The following is a 14,390-nucleotide window of genomic DNA, read 5'->3' on the forward strand; positions in this document are numbered from 1 at the left end:
ATTTTGTTTTCATTTCTGATTTTTTGCAACATGTTCTAGGAGCCCTGCCAAATACATTTTGGAGAAAGAAATGCCTGGCATCTCAAGGTAAGGCAGGAAAGGGGCTGAAAATGATGAGAGCCCCCAGCACCAGTCCATGTGGACCAGGATTTGGGGGGTGGTATCTATGAGCCTCCAGGTGTTGCTGGACTCCAACACCCATCAGGCCCATCTGGCACAGCCAATTGCCAGGAATGATGGGAGTTGTAGTCCAGCAACTCTGGGAGGACCATCGATATTCCCCGTCCCTCCTGTAGTCACGACTGAACTAGATGGAGGATACCTCTGACTCCAAACGAAAGGAGTCTTCCTTCATAGCCAAAGTGCCCGTAGGAAATGAGAAAGAAGATGAGCAAGGAGAGGCAGGTCTGGGTTCAAAGAAGGAGACAGAGAGAGTGAAGTTTGGAAAGGGATAGGCAGCAAAAGGCATGGCGTTCTCTCACTTACCAAGGTCTCAAGAGAAGTACTCAGGTGAAGGTGAGAGGAGCTGTTGTTAGAATCGTGGGCAGCAAGTCCTTTTATACGATTCCAGGACTGCCAGTCCCTCCCTTGTGAAGAAGGTGTCCTACCCTCCCTGACTAATTGTTGGACGTGGACTTTATCCAGCCATTCCTGAGCCACCCTGTATTCATTATCATGTGTTTTATCCAGTTCCATTCCCCTTTCATTATTCTAATATTTACTCCTTTTGATGACTAATTATGATACTTTTTACAATTGGGGTTGCCCCCTGCTTCCTAAAGAATGTGTGCATGTCAGGGTTACAAGCCTCCAGTCCACTCAATTCTAGAGACTGGTGTAAAGCCCATCTTCCCAGGCATGGGTGGTTCCATCTGTTTCATAGAAGACCTTTTAAACTTCCCTTTAAAAAAGTCTTTGAAATTGAATTCACTCTGGGTGGCTTCCAACCAAATATTAAAAACAATACAGCATCAGACATTAAAAACTTCCCTAAACATGGCTGCCTACAGTTGTCTTTTAAAATTAAAATAGTTTTTTATAGCCTTGACCTCTGCTGGGAGGGCGTTCCACAGGGCGGGCACCACTACTGAGAAAGCCCTCTGCCTGGTTCCCTGTAACCTCACTTCTCGCAGCGAGGGAACCACCAGAAGGCCCTCGGTGCTGGACCTCAGTGTCCGTCAGGTATACAGGACCGAGTCCATTTAGGGCATTAAAGGTCAGCACCAAGACTTTGAATTGTGCTCGGAAACGTACTGGGAGCCAATGAAAATTTTTCAGGACTGGTTTGATGTGGTGTCAGCGGCAACTCCCAGTCACCAGTCTAGCTGCCGCATTCTGGATTAATTGCAGTTTCCGAGTCACCTTCAAAGGTAGCCCCACATAGAGTGTATTACAGTAGTCTAAGTGGGACATAAGTAGAACATGCACCACTCTGGCAAGACAGTCTGCAGACAGGTAGGCTCTCAGCCTGCATACCAGATGGAGCTGGTAAACATCTGCCCTACCACAGAATTAACCAGCACCTCCATGGACAGCTGTGAGTCCAAAATGACTCCCAGGCTGTGCACCTGGTCCTTCAGGGGCACAGTTACCCCATTCAAGACCAGGGAGTCCTCCATACCAGCTCACCCCCTGTCCCCCAAGAACAGTACTTCTGTCTTGTCAGGATTCTATCTCAATCCATTAGCTGCCATCCATCCTCCAACCACCTCCAGACACTCACACAGGACCTTCACCGCCTTTACTGGTTCTAATTTAAAAGAAAGGTAGAGCTGAGTATCATCCGCATATTGATGAACACCCAGCCCAAACCCCCTGGTGATCTCTCCCAGCGGCTGCATGTAGATGTTATGTGTAATCCCCATCTTTCCAGTCTGGAGCAGCTTTATCTGTTTCTTTTAGAAGCCATTTAAAGTTTCCCTACATATGTTTGCTTTAAACAAAGCCCTCTAAATTGAATTCAGGGGACATCAGCCTCAAAGGGAGCTTCCCTGTGTAGTCTGGCGGTTGTTCCATCTAGCTCAGTATTATCCTCCCCTTTGTGGCTGGGGAGTGGAGGATTTAGTCCTGATTGGGGGTCTATTCTGAAGTGTGTGTTTCTGGCTGAAGCTCTCCTTTCATTCTACTTGATTCATTCTGTTTTCAAATGCCAGAAATCCGGAATTAACTGCTTCGTTTTTCGAATGCTTTTCGAAAGTCGAACTGGCCACGCGGCTTCCATATTGAATTTTCCTTTATTAAATATTTCCGAGACTAAATTCTTTGCTTATTGAGTGTTTCAGAACTCAATCGGTTTTCAGGAACAGATTACATTAACAAAACGAGGTACCATTGTAAACCTTGATTTCACTGAGGGTGTTCCAGTGCAATTTCAGGAAGAAAAGTTGGTTAGAGACCATCCTAGAACTCTGGCTGTTTGCTTGCCTGCCAAAATTAGAAAAATACTGCCCCGCTTGTTCTTTTTGAATTTGATCATTGTAGGATGCAGATCTTTCATTGGTTATATTAATAAATATATCCTTCATTGTAAGTGTGTGGGGGGGGGGCTTTAAATATGACAAATACCTAAACAAAACAAAACAAATAGAACACTGAATGACTTACAGCATGGAAATATGGAAAGTGAGCAAGGGAATGAGAAAAAGAGAGTCTGAAATTGAAATATTTTGACCATCTTTTCATACACATTGCATGAGAAGACTTTCAGTTAATGTCTTTACCCTCCTTGACTAATTGTTGGATGTGGACTTCATCCAGCCTTTTCTGTTTTATAGAAGACATTTAAAACTTCTTTTATAATCCCTACATATTTTTGCTTAAAACAAAAATAAAAATATTTTTGAATTTGGGGGACATCAGCCTCAAAGGAGCTTCCTGGTGCAGTCTGGCCATGGATCCATCTCCCTCAGTATTATCCTCCCCTTTCCCCCCTCCTTGTAATTTTTGAATTTGATCATTGTGGTTTGCAGAACTTTCATTGGTTTTATTAATAAATATATCCTTTCCACCTTCATGATGCTTCATTGTGAGTCGCTGGGGGAGGGGGTGACAAATACCTACAAAAATAATAACAGAACACTGAATGACTTACGGCATGGAAAAATGAGCTTGCGAATGAGAAAATGAGAACCTGAACCTGAAATTCTTTGTCCATCCTTTCATCCAAAATTGCAAGAGAAGACTTTCAGTTAATGTCTTTACCCATCCTCACATCCAAAAGAGAGAGACGGGAGTAGGATAAACTCATTGCTTCTTTCCCCCAATGACAACTAGTGGCTGTGCCTCTGCTCTCAGCTGAGGAGAGACGCCAATCATGTTTGCACAATATACAAACATGGATCAGAATAGAGCTGAGATGGCATTCACCAAACATGCCAAAATCTGAAATGATGCATCAATTACGGCAACTCGGAACCAATGCTGATGAAAGCAACAATACATCAAACATGAAAGAGCAACATCACAAACCAATTATCAGGAACAGAGTGAATTTCCAAAATGAGCTGCTGCTTCCATCTCAAGCTGAACCACAACCGCAAATGAAAAACAACCCTTTTTCAATATAGCACATGAAATGGTTCTTCAGGACTGACTCAGTACCTCAAAGCTCCTAAGTGGCTGTAACACCCATCCCATCCCTATATCAGTATCTATTTCATAATCATTTATTTCTCTTTTATCCTATGTTATTTTGTAAAGGTTGCATGAAAGCTTCCATCCACAATAGGGTCATTTTCCCCAAATGAAAAATACAGAAGTATACATGGACACAACATTGAGATAGCTGGCAATGAAACTGATTTAATATTTTGTCACCTTTTTTCATATGCAAGCCTCCTGGAGAAATGCTGGTTGACGCTGAAATTGCTCCCCCAAGGTATAGCTCCATTGATTCTTTGTGATCGGTTCCAGTCTGGCTGGCAGATAGCTGTCCTGAACTCTCTGCAGAAATTGGGCCTTGCTCCTCAAGCCATCTGAAATTTGGGATTGGATCAAGCAAGATCTGTGGTCAGGCAAATAATTATGGACATAGAGAGACAACAGGACTGCTTGAGGTCCCCGGATTACATAATTGCAGAACACAGGAGATATTGCTGTCCCGGCAGCATATCTCCATTTCCTCATATCCAGTGATGTATTCTGACTGCAGATGAGCAGAGGTGATTAATTCACATTTTCATGAGCGAGCTATGTTGATCAAGGAGATGACTAAATCCACTTTTTCTCAATTTTGGAATACCCCTTTCTTTTCCCCCAGCTAGAGCTAAAAATATTTTCCGATTATGAAGTTAAGTAAAGGTAAAGGTACCCCTGCCCGTACGGGCCAGTCGTGTCCGACTCTAGGGTTGTGCGCCCATCTCACTTAAGAGGCCGGGGGCCAGCGCTGTCTGGAGACACTTCCGGGTCACGTGGCCAGCGTGACGAAGCTGCTCTGGCGAGCCAGCACCAGCGCAGCACACGGAAACGCCGTTTACCTTCCCGCTATAAAGCGGTACCTATTCATCTACTTGCACTTGGACGTGCTTTTGAACTGCTAGGTAGGCAGGAGCTGGGACCGAGCAACGGGAGCTCACCCTGTCACGGGGATTCGAACCGCTGACCATGCGTCCGGCAAGCCCTAGGCGCTGAGGTTTTAACCACAGCGCCACCCGCGTCCCTGATTATGAAGTTATTGTGATATGGGATTGAGGGGGCAACTCCCATCTCTTGCGGGGGTACAATTAGTGCCAGCATCGTCTGTTAAGAGTTTGGGTGTAATCTTCGATACCTCCCTCTCTATGGAGGCGCAGATTACAGCTATAACAAAGGCGGCATTTTTTCATCTCCGCCAGGCTAAGCAGTTGGCTCCTTATCTCTCTCACCCTGACCTAGCCACTGTGATCCACGCGACGGTCACCTCCAGGCTGGATTATTGTAACTCGCTCTATGTGGGGCTGCCCTTGAGACTGACCCAGAAACTCCAGCGGGTGCAGAATGCCGCAGTGAGACTCCTTATGGGGTCATCGCTGCGAGATCATATTCATCCGGTGCTATACCAGCTGCACTGGCTCCCGGTGGAGTACAGGATCAGGTTTAAGGTGCTGGTTTTAACCTTTAAAGCCCTATACGGCCTAGGACCCTCGTACCTACAGGACCGCCTTTCCTGGTATGCCCCACAGAGAAATTTACAGTCTGCAAATAAAAACATCCTGAAGATCCCAGGCCACAGAGAGGTTAGGCTGGCCTCAACTAGAGCCAGGGCTTTCTCGGCCGCGGCTCCAATCTGGTGGAACGCTCTGTCACAAGAGACTAGGGCCCTGCGGGACCTGACATCTTTCCGCAGGGCCTGCAAGACAGAGCTGTTCCACCAGGCCTTTGGTCAGGGCGCAGCCTGACCCCCTCCTCTGGCAATCTGCACAGAATTTTGCTTAATGGTTGCCATTAATTTGATTTTAATTTGATTTTAATTAATTTTATAATGAATGTTTTTAGAATGTTGGATTATTTTGATTGTTGTTAGCCGCCCTGAGCCCAGCTTCGGCTGGGGAGGGCGGGATATAAATAAAATTTATTATTATTATTATTATTATTATTATTATTTATTTCGCGATCAGCCTTCTTTATGGTCCAGCTCTCACTTCCATTATATATATAACCCGAGGACACCAAAACCTGCATATATATATATATATATATATATATATATATATATATCGGGAGTACTTTCAGAAATTTTTGATATTATAGATCAGGGGTAGGCAACTATCTGGCCCGCAGATAGTCTGGGAATCGGCGTGTTTTTACATGAGTAGAATGTGTCCTTTTATATAAATGGATCTCTGGGTTATTTGTGGGGCATAGGAATTCGTTCACCCCCCCCAAAAAAAATAGTCCGGCCAACAACATGGTCTGAAGGACGGTGGACCGTCCCATGGCTGAAAAAGGTTGCTGACTCCTGTTATAGCTTACAGATTTTTGAAAGGGTCCATAAGTTCATTAGGAGAAGAGAACTCCTGATAATTTTGCTTGTTTCTGAGAGACTTACTATTGCCCAAACATGGTGGAATCTACAAGGTTTGGGAAGACACTCGTAGTATAAGAATGTGTGGAGGTTGGCTATAGCTTTGAAAATAACCCACAATGCCATGGTGCTGACAGGAAAGGAGGGAAAGGATGCCTCTTATCTCATGTAGTATCTGGTTATTTACCAGATGGAAGGAGACGCCATTCCTGGTAGGGATGACTATGCGGAAATCGATCTCTGAGCTTGATCGATGGAGCCGCGATCTCAGACAGCTTTACGATCCCAATCAATCACTTACAGCGGTCCGGCACACTTCTGCTGTCTCTTCAGTCACGGCTTTAAGCAGAGTGAAACACGCAGCGTTGTAAAGCAGCCAGACTTTTCCATGCAAGCATACATAGACAGTGTGTCTATTTACAGATGTTTATTAAAATATTACAGCGTCAAAATCCGTCACTGCTTGCAGCCATTGCTGCAAAAACATGTCACCCCTCTTCGGATACACAGAGGGAACAGAACAATACAGAATAAAGTCTCCTCCTATTCTTCTGTCTCCGCCCAGCTTCTGTAAGCTGACGTCAGCAGGTGACACACACCAGGGAATTTAACCAGATAAATTCTGAACTCTCACAATGACTCCCCCATGGGAGCCAGGCAGGGTCTTCAACTTGCAACATTCTCTGCAGAGGGGAGGAATCACCCCGTCTCTCCAAACCAACCCTGCCTGCTGCAAAGGTGGTCATGTCTTCATGTCTCTCTCTGTGTGTAAAGAGAAACCCTTGCTTGAGTGCTTGTGTTGTGGGGTTTCCCCCTTTGTCTAGTCCTCTCCTTCATCCTATTTGCTAGATCATTCTGATGATCTTTGTTTTACTGTGTTTTCCAGTTGCCCCCCCCCCCAGCTTCTTGATTCTCTTCATGCTTCTCCCCTCCCCTGTGTTGTCTGGGGAAGGAAGAGTCTAGGGGGCAGCTGGATTCTGACCTGATAGCCACGCAGGCACAGGAGAAGTCCACAGAAGCGACTGGGTCAGGAGCTTGCGTTTCCCTCCCATTTCTAAAAAAGGTGGGAACGCCATTCTGTTGCAACAACTCAGCATTATTATATGATTTATTGTTATGGTCAAAGACCAGTTCAAGAAGCACAACTGAGACTGCTTTCACAAGAGTGAAATAGACATTTTAAAACATTAAACAATAACAGCTTATAGATTGAAACTAAAATAGTCGCATGAACACAAAAAGACTTAAGGTTAAACTAACATGCAGTTTGCCCCTAGGACACCCAGGAGGCTGGTCACGGCAGTTTTCCTAGTGATCTATTTGTTCCCGGGGGTGTTCTGCGCCTACAAATCTGTGCACGCAGAATCTGGCGACCATCCTTTTCATCTTGTGATTTTTGCCTGGAAGGCTCCTATAGAAGGGTCCCGTATGCGCAGAGAACTGGCACCTGCTCATTGGGGGAAACAGGAAGCTTCGAACATATATATTTTTAGATGTCCTTTTTATGTTGAGATTCATAGAGACACCATTGATCCTTTGCTGAAGAGGCTCGTCGATCTTTCAGACAAGTCTAAACTTAATTCTCTCCTCTTAGGCAAAGATCATAAGAAGACCTGGCCGGTAGCCAGATTCTGCGCCGAGATTTGTAGGCACAGATCATCCTCTAGAATAAAATAGCTTACTAGGGAAATGCTGAAGTTGCCCTTTATGGTAATCCAAATCTCAGTTTTTGACGGTGTATATATATATCTCAATTTTAACTCATGAGCTATTGCTGCAATCTGATCCAACTGTATATTTTATCTTTATGAACATTGTTTTTATTGTGTTATGTTATGTGAGCTAGTCTTTGACCGTAATAAATTATCTATCTACTTCTTAATATATATTTTAAAATATTTTTTAAAAACTTTTTGTTTCTCTTTCCAAAAAAGTGTATAGAAATCTGGTAACCTTATTCCAGTACCAGCGAGGGCAGAGCCAAACTTCTGGCAAGAGTAAAGGCCCATCTTGCATTTCTGGATATGAGGAAAGGGAGGTGTGCTGTCGGGACAGCAATATCTCTTGTGTTCTGCAATTAAGTAATCCGGGGACCTCAAGCAGTCCTGTTGTCTCTCTATGTCCATAATTATTTGCCTGACCACGGATCTTGCTTGATCCAATCCCAAATTTCAGATGGCTTGAGGAGCAAGGCTCAATTTCTGCAGAGAGTTCAGGACCGCTATCTGCCAGCCAGACTGGAACTGATCACAAAGAATCAGTGGAGCTATTTCTTGGGGGAACAATTTCCGTGTCAACCAGTGTTTCTCCAGGAGGCTTGCATATGAAAAATGCTTACAAAATATTAAATCAGTTTCATTGCCAGCAATCTCAATGTTGTGACCGTGTATACTTCTGTATTTTTCATTTGAGGAAAATGACCCTATTGTGGATGGAAGCTTTCATGCAACCTTTACAAAATAACGTAGGATAAAAGAGAAATAAATGATTATGAAATAGATGCTGATATAGGGAAGGAATGGGTGTTACAGCCACTTAGGAGCTTTGAGGTACTGAGTCAGTCCTAAAGAACTAAGATTCCTATGTGTATGCTGGCCAAAATGATTACACATTCATATTATCTGGGGAATTTCATGTGCTATATTGAAAAAGGGTTGTTTTTCATTTGCAGTTGTGGTTCAGCTTGAGATGGAGGCAGCAGCTCATTTTGGATATTCACTCTGTTCCTGCTAATTGGTTTGTGATGTTGCTCTTTCATGCTTGGTGTATTGTTGCTTTCATCAGCATTGGTTCTGGGTTGCAGTAATTGATGCATCATTTCAGATTTTGGTATGTTTGGTGAATGCCATCTCAGCTCTATTCTGATCCATGTTTGTAGATTGTGCAACCATGATTGGCATCTCTCCTTCAGGTGAGAGCAGGGACACAGCCACTAGTTGTCATTGGGGAGAGAAGCAATGGGTTTATCCTACTCCTGTCTCTCTCTTTCGCATGTGAGGATGGGCACAGAGATGAACTGAAAGTCTTCTCTTGCAATTTTGGATGAAAGGATGGACAAAGAATTTCAGATTCTCATTTTCTCATTCGCAAGCTCATTTTGCCATATTTCCGTGCCGTAAGTCATTCAGTGTTCTGTTATTATTTTTTGTAGGTATTTGTCATCCCCCCCCCCTCACAATGAAGCATCATGAAGGTGGAAAGGATATATTTATTAATAAAACCAATGAAAGTTCTGCAAACCACAATGATCAAATTCAGAAATTACAAGGAGGAGGAAAAGAAAGTAGAGCTTCAGGCAGAAACACACACTTCAAAATAGACCCCCAGTCAGGATTGAATCCTCCACTTCCAGCCATAAAGGGGAAGATAATACTGAGCTAGATGGAACAACGGCCAGTCTACACAGGGAAGCTCCCTTTGAGGCTGATGTCCCCTGAATTCAATTTAGAGGGCTTTGTTTAAAGCAAACATATGTAGGGAAACTTAAATGGCTTCTAAAAGAAACAGATAAAGCTGCTCCAGACTGGAAAGATGGGGATTACACATAACATCTACATGCAGCTGCTGGGAGAGATCATCAGGGGGTTTGGGCTGGGTGTTCATCAATATGTGGATGATACTCAGCTCTACCTCTCTTTTAAATTAGAACCAGTAAAGGCAGTGAAGGTCCTGTGTGAGTGACTGGAAGTGGTTGGAGGATGGATGGCAGCTAATGGATTGAGGTTGAATCCTGACAAGACAGAAATACTGTTCTTGGGGGTCAGAGGGTAGGCTGGTGTGGAGGACTCCCTGGTCCTGAATGGGGTAACTGTGCCCCTGAAGGACCAGGTGCACAGCCTGGGAGTCATTTTGGACTCACAGCTGTCCATGGAAGCACTGGTTAATTCTGTGGTAGGGCAGCTGTTTACCAGCTCCATCTGGTATGCAGGCTGAGAACCTACCTGTCTGCAGACTGTCTTGCCAGAGTGGTGCATGCTCTAGTTATCTCCCACTTGAACTTCTGCAATGCATTCTATGTGGGGCTACCTTTGAAGGTGACTCGGAAACTGCAATTAATCCAGAATGCAACAGCTAGACTGGTGACTGGGAGCAGCCGCCAAGACCATATAACACCAGTCCTGAAAGATTTTCATTGGCTCCCAGTATGTTTCCAAGTGTTGGTGCTGACCTGTAAAACCCTAAACGGCCTCGGTCCTGTATACCTGAAGGAGTGTCTCCACACCCATCGTTCAGCCCGGACACTGAGGTCCAGCACCGAGGGCCTTCTGGTGGTTCCCTCGCTATGAGAAGAGAGGTTACAGGGAACCAGGCAGAGGGCTTTCTCAGTAGTGGCGCCTGCCCTGGGGAACGCCCTCTGAGCAGAAGTCAAGGCAATAAAAATCTATTTTACTTTTAAGTAACAACTGAAAGCAGCCCTGTTTATGGAAGTTTTTAAAGTCTGATGTATGTGGTATTGTTTTTAATATTCGGTTGGAAGCCACCCAGAGTGAATTCAATTTCAAAGACGTTTTTAAAGGGAAGTTTAAAAGGTCTTCTATTAACCAGATGGAACCACCCATGCCTGGAAAGATGGGCTTCACACCAATCTCTAGAACTGAGTGGACTGGGGGCTTGTAACCTTGACAGGCACACATTCTTTAGGAAGCAGGGGGCAACCCCAATTGTAAAAAGTATCATAATTAGTCATCAAAAGGAGTAAATAGGAGGATAATGAAAGGGGAATGGAATTAAATAACACACATGCTAATGAATACAGGGTGGCTCAGGAATGGCTGGATGAAGTCCATGTCCAACAATTAGTCAGGGAGGGTAGGACACCTGAAGGCAGTTTTCGTCTTCAAGGGAGGGGCTTGCGGTCCTGGAATCGTATAAAAGGACTTGCTGCCCATGACTCGAACAAGAGCTCCTCTCACCTTCACCTGAGTACTTCTCTTGAGACCTTGGTAAGTGAGAGAACTCCATGCCTTTTGCTGCCTCTTCCTTTCCAAACTTCATTCTCCGCTTTCTTATTTGAACCCACACCTGCCTCTCCTTGCTCATCTTCTTTCTCATTTCCTATGGGCACTTTGGCTATGAAAGAAGACTCCTTTCGTATGGAGTCAGAGCAATCCTCCATCTAGTTCAGTCGTGTCTACAGGATGGATGGGGAATATCGATGGTCCTCCCAGAAATCCTGGATTACAACTCCCATCATTCCTGGCCATTGCCTGTGCCAGCCGGGCCTGATGGGTGTTGGAGTCCAGCAACACCTGGAGGCTCACAGATACTCCCACCCTATTCCTGGTCCACATGGACTGGTGCTGGGGGCTCTCCTAATTTTCAGCAGGGCCCCTTTCCTGCCTTACCTTGAGATGCCAGGCATTTCTTTCTCCTAAGTGTTTTTGGCAGGGCTCCTAGAACATGGTGCAAAAAAATCAGAAATGAAAACAAAATCAAACACTGAAGTTTAGCTTTGCAACTGAAAAAGCAGAGCATAAAAAGGAAATGGGGTGAGGAAGGAAGAGGTGATTATGAGGCCATATACCTTCCATTGCCAAACATCGTAAGGGCTGTTGCATGGATGACGGAACATATCTGCTTTCTGTTGCTGGAGAAAGGATGTGAAACTTGTGGCTGCCATGAAGTTGTTGAATTCCAAATAGCATCAAGCTCAACCTATTTGGCCAAGGGATGATGAGAATTGGAGCAAAAAGTTAACATTAGAAGAAACTGGATTTTTTGAGTATTACGAGATTCCAACCAAACATGAAGATGAACAGTAGCATGGAAAATGCGACCACTGAAGGCATTGGCCTATCAAAAGTCAGATATTTATTTAATATTTTCATGGTATTAAATTTTAACAATCAACAACATATGGTAAACACAATATAAAATGGTTCCATCCAGAGAAAGGGTTTGTGTATGAGAAAGAGAAGGACACAAATATATAATAGAATTAATATCTTACATTTGAGTTTCCTGTGCTCTCACACCCTTCATAGTTTATTCTGAGGGGTCTGGACAACCTTCAACTCCTAGAAACATAAAAGAAAAGCATGAAAATGTAATAATTTCAGGGTTCGCAGGAACAGACAAGGGTAAAGAAGAATGCTTTTAGATCTTTTCTCAAAGTTAGTCGTAAGGATGATAGACACACTTCACGTGTTCCAAAAGCAGACAGCTGCCTGGAGGAAGACCATCTCATGAGGTCGCAAGGGAGACAAACCCTTTGGTGACACCACCAAGAGGCCTCCAATGCTAGACTGCTGCACTCTTGCTGGATTGGGTTTTTGTAATGATAGGGATTGTGTTATAATCTCCCTTTCTTCCTCTCCGTCTTCACTGCTGGTGGTAGTGCTTGTTTGTATGGTTTTTGTTTTGTTATAAATTGGATGCTTGACTCATGAATAAATTGGATGAATGTTTGCTCATCATCATTTCAGATCCAGCGTCCATCACTCCAAAATGAATTCATACTTTGGTGCTGCCTACAGGGGCTTTGGGAGCTACAGGGGCTTTGTGGGCATTGGAATCTATGGGAACTACGGAGGCTCTAGGGCTGGAGTGCCATCAAGTAGCCTCGCTATAAATCCTGCCACCAGTGTTGATCGCATGAATCCGTTACCACTATCGGAAGTATTCATCGAGCCACCTCCAGTTGCTGTGATCTTCCCAAGACTAATACTCTCTGCCTAGTGTGAGCCAGTTCGTGTGGGAGGATATACTGGCTGTGGGGACACATCCTCCTTTGGAGCTGGCCTGGGATACGGCTGCTCTGGATGCTATTCATGCACTCAGGGAGCACTCAGACCGGCAGAATGCCCTCACCGGCAACTGACGAATTCGGCATGGCTTCACAATTGATGATCTCATGGGCCTTGGTGCTAGAAATGCCAAGCATCCCCAGTTAAATCACCAAATTTGCAGGATTCCCAGATGTTTGGCTCATCCATGCTTGCCTTACAAATGTGCAGCTGCCTCCTAGGATTTGTTGATCCCAACTTCTATTCACAATGCATTTCCTCCTCCTCCTCCTCCTCCTCCTCCTCCTCCTCCTCCTCCTCTTCTTCTTCTTCTTCTTCTTCTTCTTCTTCTTCTTCTTCTGTGGTTTTGCTGTGGAATGTATCTCCAGTTGAGGCAGAAATCTTTGAATGCATCCAACTTGTATTGCGCTCGAATGACATAGGAACATAATACAATTCTGAATGTGTGTGTGTTATCAGTGTCATCAAGATCAATATTTGAATTACCTTATTGCAATGTTTTGAAGACAATTCTTCCTTTGTTTCGGGAATGAAAATCACTGCCTTCCTCTTATGTATTAAACTTAGCCTCAGCATAGCACCTACTCTCTGTGAGTTTCTTTCATGTTTGCCCCTCACTCCAGCACCAGCACCAACTTTGATCCATATCAAAGTGTGGGAAGTTGTGTAACCAGTGTGGCATCTTCCAGAATTTGTTGGTCTCCACGTCAAATTTGTCTCACCCAAGTTGTCCTATGGTTAGGGATGATGGGACTTGGAGCTCCAGAACATATGGGGGGGGGGGACTTCATTGACTCCTCCTGCTCAATGACACACGTGGGGGAGCCTTTGGCCAACAAATATATTTTTGGACTACAAACCCCATCTTCCCTGAGCATTGGCCATGTTGGGGAATTGGCTGGGGAATTATTGGCGGTGTAGTCCAACAATGTTTAGAGGGCCACAGGTTTTTGAAATCTAATTTTTCATTAAAAAATATTCCCCATCACAAGAGGAAAGAGAGAAAAATGTATGCTCTGTGGAAAGCTTTTCATCAAGCCCAAGGGCTATCTAGTTCAGCATTTTGTATCTCATACAGTGGTACCTCGGGTTAAGAACTTAATTTGTTCTGGAGGTCCGTTCTTAACCTGAAACTGTTCTTAACCTGAGGTACCACTTTAGCTAATGGGGCCTCCCGTTGCCGCCGCGGGATTTCTGTTCTCATCCTGAAGCAAAGTTCTTAACCCAAGGTAGTATTTCTGGGTTTGCGGAGTCTGTAACCTGAAGCGTCTGTAACCTGAAGCATCTGTAACCCGAGGTACCACTGTAGTGGCAGAGCAGATTCATCTGGGGAGCCCACTAGCAGCATATAATATATTTCTTTCTTTCTTGCATCTATGCTCTACCTTTCATTTGAGTTCAAGGTGATACATGTGATGTTCCCTCTCTCACAACAAACTTGTGAGATTGCTTAGGATGAGAAATGGTGACTGGCTTAAGGTCATCCAGTGAAAGTCATGGCTGAGTGGGGATTTGAGCCCCTATTTTTCCACTGAAGCTGAAACTATAGGTTGCATCAGAGCCAATGACAGGAAGAGCCAGCTAAAGCTTGTTTTCTCCCCATCCCCCTTTCTGCTGAGTTATACAAGGGCAACACTGAGGTT

At 44.4% G+C, this 14,390-nt stretch overlaps 1 long non-coding RNA gene across 1 annotated transcript in view; it reads right to left on the minus strand.

Moving 5' to 3' along the window:
- The window catches only part of LOC309330180, a 45,638-nt gene extending 45,048 nt beyond the window's left edge, over nt 1–590 (minus strand). Inside the window, exon 1 of the long non-coding RNA XR_014151350.1 lies at nt 487–590. This is a non-coding gene — a long non-coding RNA (uncharacterized lncRNA). The remainder of the gene's footprint in view (nt 1–486) is intronic.
- Nucleotides 591–14,390: the final 13,800 nt, after the last annotated feature.

The sequence above is a fragment of the Podarcis erhardii genome (assembly GCF_964252035.2).
Source record: "Podarcis erhardii genome assembly, chromosome: 15".
Taxonomy (NCBI): Eukaryota; Metazoa; Chordata; class Lepidosauria; order Squamata; family Lacertidae; genus Podarcis; species Podarcis erhardii.